Below are 10,018 nucleotides of genomic sequence, written 5' to 3'. Positions count from 1 at the left end.
CGTTTCCTATTACCGGGAAGGGAGTGGCCACATGGGAAGTTCATGCCTTATGCAGACGGTAGGAAGCTGACCTCTTCAGTTCCTGTGTGGTGGTCTGGTGTTCAATCTGTGAGGTGGGAGCCTGTTGGCATTTGCTTTGCTGAGAGTTGTTTTTCCTTTTTCCTTTTCACCCAGTAAATTTCACCCCTCACTCTTCTATGTGTCCACAAACTTAATCTTTCCTGGTCGTGTGACAAGAACCCGGTTTTAGCTGAACTAAGGAGAAAGTTCTGCAACACAACTATTCTAAAAAGATAAACACAAGTCAGTGGCAGTGAGACATCCCGCAGAAGGGGTCCAGAGTCAGATCTGTCAGGAGTGGATGGAGCAGTCATCCTTCTTGTGGTGTTCCCTCCTCCAACTTACAAAGAATCACAAGCTAAGAATGTAATTAGTCTCTGTAATGGAAATATAGAGGTCATCAGTATCTTGTTTTGAGATGAACTCATTAAAGGAAAATCCCTTTCCTGTAGGCACTGGTGTGTGACCCAGACAGTTGAGCCATCATCCATGATGTTTTCATAGTTTGTGACCGCACAAACCAGTGCATCTGAAACAGTCCCAGAGTCTGAGTTCTTTCCATTGAGTAGAGAGATTTCACCAGATTTTAGTTTGGCACAGCTGGTGCTGGGACTGAACCAGCTAACAGCAGACATAGTGATATTTCATCTTACAGTCAGGTCCAGGCAATAAAGATCTCTAAATGCAGAAATAAAAAAAAGAAAAAAAGAAAAAAGAAAAGGCAATGGCTTTCTTTCAGCAGCAGCAAAGCCTAGAACTGTGAAACCAGATACACAGCCAAGGCCCAACCTTGCAACAGGCTTTTCTAAGGATAGCAGCCTCAGGCCTGCTATTTTAACCCACCCACTGTTTAACCAGTCCCAGTGAGATGAGCTGGGTACCTCAGTTGGAAATGCAGAAATCACCCGTCTTCTGCACTGATCTCACTGGGAGCTGCAGACTGGAGCTGTTCCTGTTTGGCCATCTTGCCAGCAACCTCTGAGGAAATTCTTAAATAAATGAAGAAACTAGCCATGCAGATGTCTGGGGTAAGGGCACTCTAGGCCAAGGGAGCAAAATGTCAAAGGCTAATAATAAAACTGCCTTTGCAAAAATTATAACAGGAAATTATGATAGTAAATGAGATCACTCCTGACTCCACCTTGCTTCTAACCTTTAAGCTGTCCTTCATTCCTGGGCGTAGACCAAACTAACTTTGGGAAGGAATTCATTTCATGGTTTGACTCTGAAATAAAATTTACAATAGCCCTTTTCTGAAAAGACACCCTTCTTGCCCGGGGACCAGTCTGCCTTTGCAGGACCAACAAATTAGCTACATGATTAGAAATTATGGTTTAGGAGTCATGCGGTGTCTGACTTCAAGAGTCTGAACCTTCCCAAATTGCTCCTGGGAATAACAACACTATTGTAAAACCTCAGATCAGTGCTTGAGATATTTTACAGACCCTGCGCTCAATGGATCTACTGACACGACCCAGATCAGTAATCTGGCTCAAGTAGTGCTGCCATCCCACCCAGGAACAGAAGAAAAACTCACTTCGACCCCCTATGATTCGATCTCCTCAATATTCCCCACTTCCCAAGCCCCTAGCCTCCAAATTATCTTTAAAAACTCTGGTCCCCAAATTCTCAAGGAGAGTGATTTATGTAATAAAACTCCGGTCTCCCACACAACCGGCTCTGCATGAATTACTCTTTCTTCATTGCAATTTCCCTGTCTTGAAAAATCAGCTCTGTCTAGTCAGCGGGCACTGTGACCCCATTGGGTGGTTACACTAATGTGAGAAAATGAGAAGAAAATTATTGGAGATAAAGCTAGTAAATTAATAGAGATTCAGATTATGTAGGGCCCTGTGGCCTATTATAACATTCTTTGGCTTTTACTCTGAGATACAAACGATTGGAAGGTTTTGACACAGTTATGACCTAATTTCATATACATTTTAATAGAATCACTCTGGATTCTTTTTGAGAATAGACTATAAGGGGATAAGGATAGCAGCAAGTAGACTATTTGGAAGGTTATTTCAATAATCCAGGTGAGAGACGATAAGGACTTGTATTCGACATGTAGCAGTGAAGGTGGTAAAAAGTGGTCAGATTTTTGTGAAGTGATCAGAAGTGGTCATATATTTTTAAAGGTAGAAGCAACTGGATTTTCTAAGATTTGGATGTAGGAAAAAAGAAAAGAGAGGACTCAGGATATCAAGTGTTTGGTCCTAGTCAACTACATAAGGAAACATTTGCCATTTAATTTGATGGGAAAGACTGAAAAGCAAGTTTAAGATCAGGGCATGGGGAGGGGAAACTGGGAGTTCAGATTTGGACATATTAATATTTAGGTATCAACTGAAAAGCTAAGAAGTATCAAGTGGGCAGTAATTCATACAGCTCTAAAGTTCGTCAAAGCAGACTGAGCTGCAAAAGCACGATTAAGAAATAGTAAATTAGATAGATAGATAATTGATAGATAGATTGATACTTAGATATCTCTGAATAAGATCATTAAAAGCTTTTTTATTATAAAAAAAAAAATGAGGCCGGGCGCGGTGACTCAAGCCTGTAATCCCAGCACTTTGGGAGGCCGAGACGGGCGGATCACGAGGTCAGGAGATCGAGACCATCCTGGCTAACACGGTGAAACCCCGTCTCTACTAAAAAATACAAAAAACTAGCCGGGTGAGGTGGTGGGCGCCTGTAGTCCCAGTTACTCGGGAGGCTGAGACAGGAGAATGGCGTAAACCCGGGAGGCAGAGCTTGCAGTGAGCTGAGATCCGGCCACTGAACTCCAGCCTGGGCGACAGAGCAAGACTCCATCTCAAAAAAAATAAATAAATAAAATAAAATAAATTAAAGAGAATTCTGAGTACTGATTTATGGAGCAATCCAATAATAACATGTGAAAGAGATGAGGAAGAACCAGCAAACAAGACTGAGAAGGAGTAGCCAGTGAGATAGGAGGAAAAAATCATGAATGTTCATGTGGTGTCCTAAAAGCTAACAAATAAAGTGTAAGAAAGTGTAGTTAATCAACTGTATTAAGTGCTAATGATAGGCCAAGGAAAATAAGGGATAACAAATAGCCTTAGATTTAGTAATATTAAGTTCACTGGTGAGCTTGATTAAAAAAAATTTAAATAGTATCATGTTGACAAATGTGATTGTAGTGAGCTTTAGAATCTGGTAGAGTGAGGTGGAAAATTAATTCTAAATATTTCCACCTCTACTCCTCAAAACCATACAGAGTTTAGTTATGTGTAGAAAAAGGGGAAACCACCACAAACTACATATTCTGTGATAGTAGGAGATAAAGCCTGTAAAGATGTGTAGTCAAAATTGCCCTGTATTAGAGGAGTCTTCACCAGCTGTGTTGTGATACCATGGTGATATAATAGGGAACAATAAGAACAGTGAAGGGGTCTATCAGTGCCAGATCTCAGATATAAACAAAGAAACGAGGAAAACAACTCTGGCTTTTAGCCTTTATCTTCTTCTAGAGTAGTTGCCTATTAAGGACTCATTCAGAAAAATTGAAGTTATTCAAACATGAGGCAAAGAAAATTCTGCTTACAGTTGGGAAATAAAAGGTTACTAGAGAATTCTCAGGTCAGTTTTTATTCCTTATATTCCTTGTCCTATTCAACCTTAACAATAAGATAACATCATAAATGCATTTTTTAAAATCACTGATTTGACAATGCAATGAAATCCATATGAACTAATATCAAAAGAGAGAAAACTCCTGCCAAGGTAAGGCAAGACCCCCAAGCAATGTAATCTCTAAGGGCATAGTGGATGAAGGAGTGTATTAATTATCTATTGCCATATAACAAATTACTCCAAACTCAGTGACTTAAGAAAATAAAGATTTACTGCCTCATAATTTCTGTGGATCATGGTAGCTTCTTAGGGTGGTTCTAGCTCCAGGGTCTCCGATGAGGTTGCAGTCAAACTGTCAGTTGGGGTTGAATGGAGGAGGGTATGTTTCCATGTTTCCTCATGTTGGGCCTTTTGGTAGTTGGCCTGAATGATTTCACCACATGACAGCTGATTTCCCTCTCCCTGAGGCTGTTTTACAACATAGTAGCTAGATTCCACAAGAGTATGTGATTTAAGAGAGAGTGAGAAAGATTACATTCAAGAAAGAAACTGCACTCTTTTTGTACCCTAATCTAGATGAGGCATACCATCACTTCTGCCACAGTTTAGTCACTAGAAACTAGTCACTAATTCCAAGATGCTCTCAAGAGGAGGAAATTAAGTTGCACCCTTTAAAACAAGGAGTATCAAGAATTTGTGGACATACCTTTGAAACTACCACAAGTAGTAAACCCAGCAAAATAGTAGGTATTTCCAGAATAAAGATAAACCAACTGAAACTTTAGCAGCACATCTGAGCTGGCAAAAGAGGTATCGAGCAATTGACATTTGTAGAACACTTCACTCAAGGACAGCAGAATACATATTCTTGTCTAGTACACACAGAAAATTTACCAAGATACACCATATTCTGGGCCATAAGACATTTCTCAATAAATTTAAGAGGATTCAAGTCATATAAAGTATGTTCTCTGACCAGACTGGGATTAAATTAGAAAACAGTAACAGTAAGATTTCTGGAAACAAAAAAAAACCATAGCTATTCAGAAACTAAATAACATACTTCTAAGTAACACATAGGTCAATTAAAACCATCTGGGGAATTAGAAAGCATTATGAGCTACATTAAAATGGAAATGCAACCTATCAAAATGTGTTGAATTATGCTAAAGTAGTATGTAGGGGGGAAATTTATAGCACCAAACACATATATTGGAAGAGAAGAAAGGCCTCAAATAATTGTCCCTTTGCTTCCATATTAAGAAACTAGAGAACAGAAATTAATGGAATAGATAACAGAAAAACAATAGACAAAGTCAATCGAACCAAACTGATTCTTCAAGAAGATCAATATCATTGATAGAAAAGATAGAAGCCCCATATTACCAATACTAGCAAGAAGAGGCATGCCTTCACCGCAGGCTCTATTAGATATTAAAAAGAAAAATTTGACTACTTATGTGAAAATGAAAAATTTCTTGAAAGATAAACTTCAAGAAAATCACTCAAGAAGAAATAGATAACCTAATTAGTCCTAATTCAATGAAATGTAATTCATTGTACTGACAAAGACAGAAAGAAAGACTAAGTTGTTATCTCAATAAAGACAAAAGAAGCACTGTACAATATCCGAAATCTATTCTAGAAAAAAATGCTCAGCAAATTAGGAATGAGCTCTCTCTCTCTCTCTCTCTCTCTCTCTCTCTCTCTCACACACACACACACACACACACACACACACACACAAAGCCTAGCACTAAGATTACACTTAATGGTAAAAGACTGAATGCTTCCCCCATAAGATCCGACATAAGGCTAGAATTTTGCTCTCACAGTCTGTTATCAATATTTTGTTGGAGATTCTATTCAAGATAATAAGGCAAGAAAACTAGGCTATATTAGAAAAGCAGTGAAATTATCTTAATTCATAGACATCATGAATGTCTACATAGAAAATCTCCATGGCATCTCCAAAATACTCTACCAGAACTAAGTGAGCTTAATAACGTTGTAGGATACAAAGTTGGCATACGAAAATCAATTATACCTCTGCTATCAATAAACAGTTTGAAATTAAAATTTCTAAAAAATATCATTGGCAATAGCACTAAAAACACATGAAATGTGAGAAATAAATCTAACAAAAGACATACTAGATGTGAAAAATAAAAACTAAAAAAGATTTCTGAGATACATTAAACAAGTACAAAATAAATAGAGAAACACCCATGTTCATGCATAAGAAGTCTTGTTAAGATTTTCTTCATATTGATGTGTAGATTCAATGCACTTTTGATCAAAATCCAAGAAAATAAGTTGTTGTCCAAGAAGTTGACAAATTATTTCTGAAATTTGAATGAAAATGCAAAAGACCTAAAATAATCAAAACAACTTTTTAAAAGAACAACACTCAGCCAGGCGCGGTGGCTCATGCCTGTAATCCCAGCACTTTGAGATGCTTAGGTGGGCAGATTGCTTGAGCTCAGGAGGTCAAGACCAGCCTGGGCAACATGGCAAAACCCTGTCTCTACAAAAAATACAAAAAAATAGCGGAGCATGGTGGCACACATATGTATTACTAACTACTGGGAGGCTGAGGTGGAAGGATCACCTGAGCCCAGGAGGTCGAGGCTGCAGTGAGTGAAGATTGCACTACTTCATTCCTTCCTGGGCAACAGAGTGAGATTCTGTTTCAAAAAACACAGAGAGTTCCCACAGACACTGTGCTGCCACACAGGCACAGCATCCTCAGCTGTCAACAACCTGCACCAGAGTGGTACATTTGTTACAATCAATGAATCTATACTGACATATAATTACAACCTCGAATCCATAATTTACATTGAGGTACACTTTACAGGTTTTTAGAAATATTAAATGGCATATATCATGCATTTTAGTATCACACAGAATAGTTTCATTCCCCTAAAATTCCTCTATGTTCTGCCTATTTATCTCTTCCTCTCCTCTTTTTCCTAGCAACCACTAATCCTTTTATTGTTTCCATAGTTTTGCCTTTTCTAGAATGTCATGTGGTTGGAATCATACAGTAAATAGCCTTTCCAAAGTGGTGTCTTTCTTTCACTTAATAATATACATTTAAGTTTTCGCCATGTTTTTTCATGGCTTGATAACTCAGTTCTTTTCATTACTGAATGATATTGCATTATGTAGATGTACCACAATTTATTTATACATTCACCTACTGAAGGACATTTTGGGTGATTCCAAGTTTTTGCAATTGTGAATAAAGCTGCTATCAACATCTATGTACAGGTATTTTTGTGTAGCCATATATTTCAATTCGTTTGGGTAAACATAAAAGAGCATAATTGCTGGATCATATGATTAAGAGAATATTTAGTTTTTAAGAATGTCAATCTGTCTTTCAAAGTGGCTGTATCATTTTGTATTCCTGACAGCAATGAAAGAGAGTTCCCATTGCTTCACTTTCTTACCAACATTTAACATTGTCATTGTTTTGGATGTTGGCCATTCTAATGCATGCAAAGTGGTATCTCATTGTCGTTTTAATTTGCAACTCCTTAATGACCTACGATAGTAGAGCATCTTTTCATATGCTTATTTGCCAAATTTATATATTTTTTGATGTGGTGTCCGTTCAAGTCTTTTGCCCATTTTTTAATCAGTTTGTTCATTTGATTACTGTATAATTTTAAGAGTTCTTTTTTGTATTTTAGATATCAGTCCTTCATCAGATATGTGTTTTGCAAATATTTTCTCTCAGTCTGTGGCTTATCTTCTCAGTCTCTTGAAGATCCATCTTTTACCAAGGTGCAATATCAATTCAGTGAAAAAAAAAGTGTTAAAAAAATGGTGCTGATACCATTCGATATCCAAATGTGAAACAAAACAAAGCAAAACAGAGTCTTCTGCCTGCTTCCGGATGAGTGAGGAGACTTGTGGTCTGGTTCTTGGACTTCCCTAGCAGCATGGAGTCCAAATGCCAATCTCCACTCTCACCTCAAAAGAAGAAATCAAGACCACCTCCTGCTCTGGGACCGGAGGAGACATCGGCCTCTGCAGGCTTGCCGAAGAAGGAAGAAAAAGAACAGCAAGAAGGCATTGAACACATCGATGAAGTACAAAATGAAATAGACAGACTTAATGAACAAGCCAGTGAGGAGATTATGAATGTAGAGCAGAAATATAAGAAACTCTGCCAATCATTTTTTCAGAAGGGGTCAGAATTTATCACCAAAATCCCAAATTTTGGGGTAACAACATTTGTCAACCATCCACAAGTATCTACACTACTTGGGGAGGAGGACGAAGAGACACTGCATTATTTGACCAGAGTTGAAGTGACAGAATTTGAAGATATTAAATCAGGTTAGAGAATAGATTTTTATTTTGATGAAAATCCTTACTTTGAAAATAAAGTTCTCTCCAAAGAATTTCGTCTGCATGAGAGTGGTGATTCATCTTCAAAGTCCACTGAAATCAAATGGAAATCTGGAAAGGATTTGATGAAATGTTCAAGTCAAACACAGAATAAAGCCAGCAGGAAGAGGCAGCATGAGGAACCAGAGAACGTCTTTTTTTTTTTTTTTTTTTTTTTTAATTATTATACTTTAAGTTCTAGGGATAACGTGCAGGTTTGTTACATATGTATACCTGTGCCATGTTGGCGTGCTGCACCCATCATCTCATCAGCACCCATCAACTAGTCATTTACATCAGGTATAACTCCCAATGCAATCCCTCCCCCCTCCCCCCTCCCCATGATAGGCCCCGGTGTGTGATGTTCCCCTTCCCGAGTCCAAGTGATCTCATTGTTCAGTTCCCACCTATGAGTGAGAACATGCGGTGTTTGGTTTTCTGTTCTTGTGATAGTTCGCTGAGAATGATGGTTTCCAGCTGCATCCATGTCCCTACAAAGGGCACAAACTCATCCTTTTTTATGGCTGCATAGTATTCCATGGTGTATATGTGCCACATTTTCTTAATCCACTATTCACAATAGCAAAGACTTGGAATCAACCCAAATGTCCATCAGTGACAGAGAGCTTCTTTACCTGGTTTACTGACCATTCTGATGCAGGTGCCGATGAGTTAGACGTCTTCAAAGATGATATTTGACCAAACCAATTATAGTACTACTTGGTTCCCGACATGGATGATGAAGAAGGGGAAGAAGGAGATGATGATGATGAAGAGGAGGAAGGATTAGAAGATATTGATGAAGAAGGAGATGAAGATGAAAGTGAAGAAGATGAAAATGATGATGAAGGGGAGGATGGAGAGGAGGATGAAGGAGAAGATTACTAATAGAACACTGATGGATTTCAATCTTCCTTTTTGAAAATTTTCTCCAGTCCCTGGGAACAAGTTGCAGTCTTTTTTATTTTTTTTCCTTTTGTATTCAGTTGCCCTGTTCTTGAGGTCTCTTTTCTCTACATCATGGTTCTCAACCTATTTGGGGGGAAATACCTTGAGCAGAATCCAATGGGAAAAGAGTCTCTACCCCTTTCTGTTTGAAATTCATTTTTATCCCTTCCTGTCTGAACAAAAACTCTATGGAATGAACAACACCGAGCTCCGTGGGAAAATAGAAAAACCTGCTCCCTTTGCTTTGCTGGAAGCTGGAGGGTGCCAGGCCCCTGTGTAGTAGTGCATAGAATTCTCGCTTTTTTCCTCCTTTCTCTATGTATTGGGCTCAGAGAGTACACTGTGTCTCTGTGTGATATGGACAGCTAGCCTTTACCAACATGTGTCTGTCTACTTTCTCTTGTTTAAAAAAAGAAAAAAAAAGTATAAAAATGTGGTTATGGAAGATCAGCAAAGGGTGTTTGAGATGTTTGGGTGGGTTAAGTGGGCATTTTGACAGCATGACTTCTCCTTTGGCATGTTTAATTGTGATATTTGACAGACATACTTGCGGTTTAAGATGACACTTTTAAAACAAATTCTCTCCTAATGATGAATTGAGCCCTGCCACTCAATGGGAGAATCAGCAGAACCTGTAGGATCTTATTTGGAATTGACATTCTCTATTGTAATTTTGTTCCTGTTTATTTTTAAATTTTCTTTTTGTTTCACTGGCAAGGAAAGATGATGCTCAGTTTTAAATGTTAAAAGTGTACAAGTTACTTTGTTACAATAAAACTAAATGTGTACACCAAGAATTTGATGCTTTTCTTTCAGCATAGGTATGCTTACTATGACCTTCCAAGTGTGACTTGTATAACATCACTGTCAAACTTTGTCACCCTAACTTTGTACTTTTTGATATGCACTTTGCAGGATGACCTCAGGGCTATGTGGACTGAGTAATGGGATTTGAATCAATGTATTAATATCTCCATAGCTGGGAAAGGTGGGGACAATTTGCCAC

At 38.3% G+C, this 10,018-nt stretch overlaps 1 pseudogene; it reads left to right on the top strand.

Annotated features, from left to right (window-relative positions):
* The first annotated feature begins 7,613 nt into the window (after window positions 1-7,613).
* LOC105483782 (protein SET pseudogene) lies at window positions 7,614-8,952 on the top strand (annotated as a pseudogene).
* The last annotated feature ends 1,066 nt before the right edge of the window (window positions 8,953-10,018 follow it).

The sequence above is a fragment of the Macaca nemestrina genome, chromosome X, assembly GCF_043159975.1.
Source record: "Macaca nemestrina isolate mMacNem1 chromosome X, mMacNem.hap1, whole genome shotgun sequence".
NCBI lineage: Eukaryota > Metazoa > Chordata > Mammalia > Primates > Cercopithecidae > Macaca > Macaca nemestrina.
The sequence above is the reverse complement of the archived record's forward strand: the minus strand, read 5'-3'. Positions and strand labels throughout refer to the sequence as shown.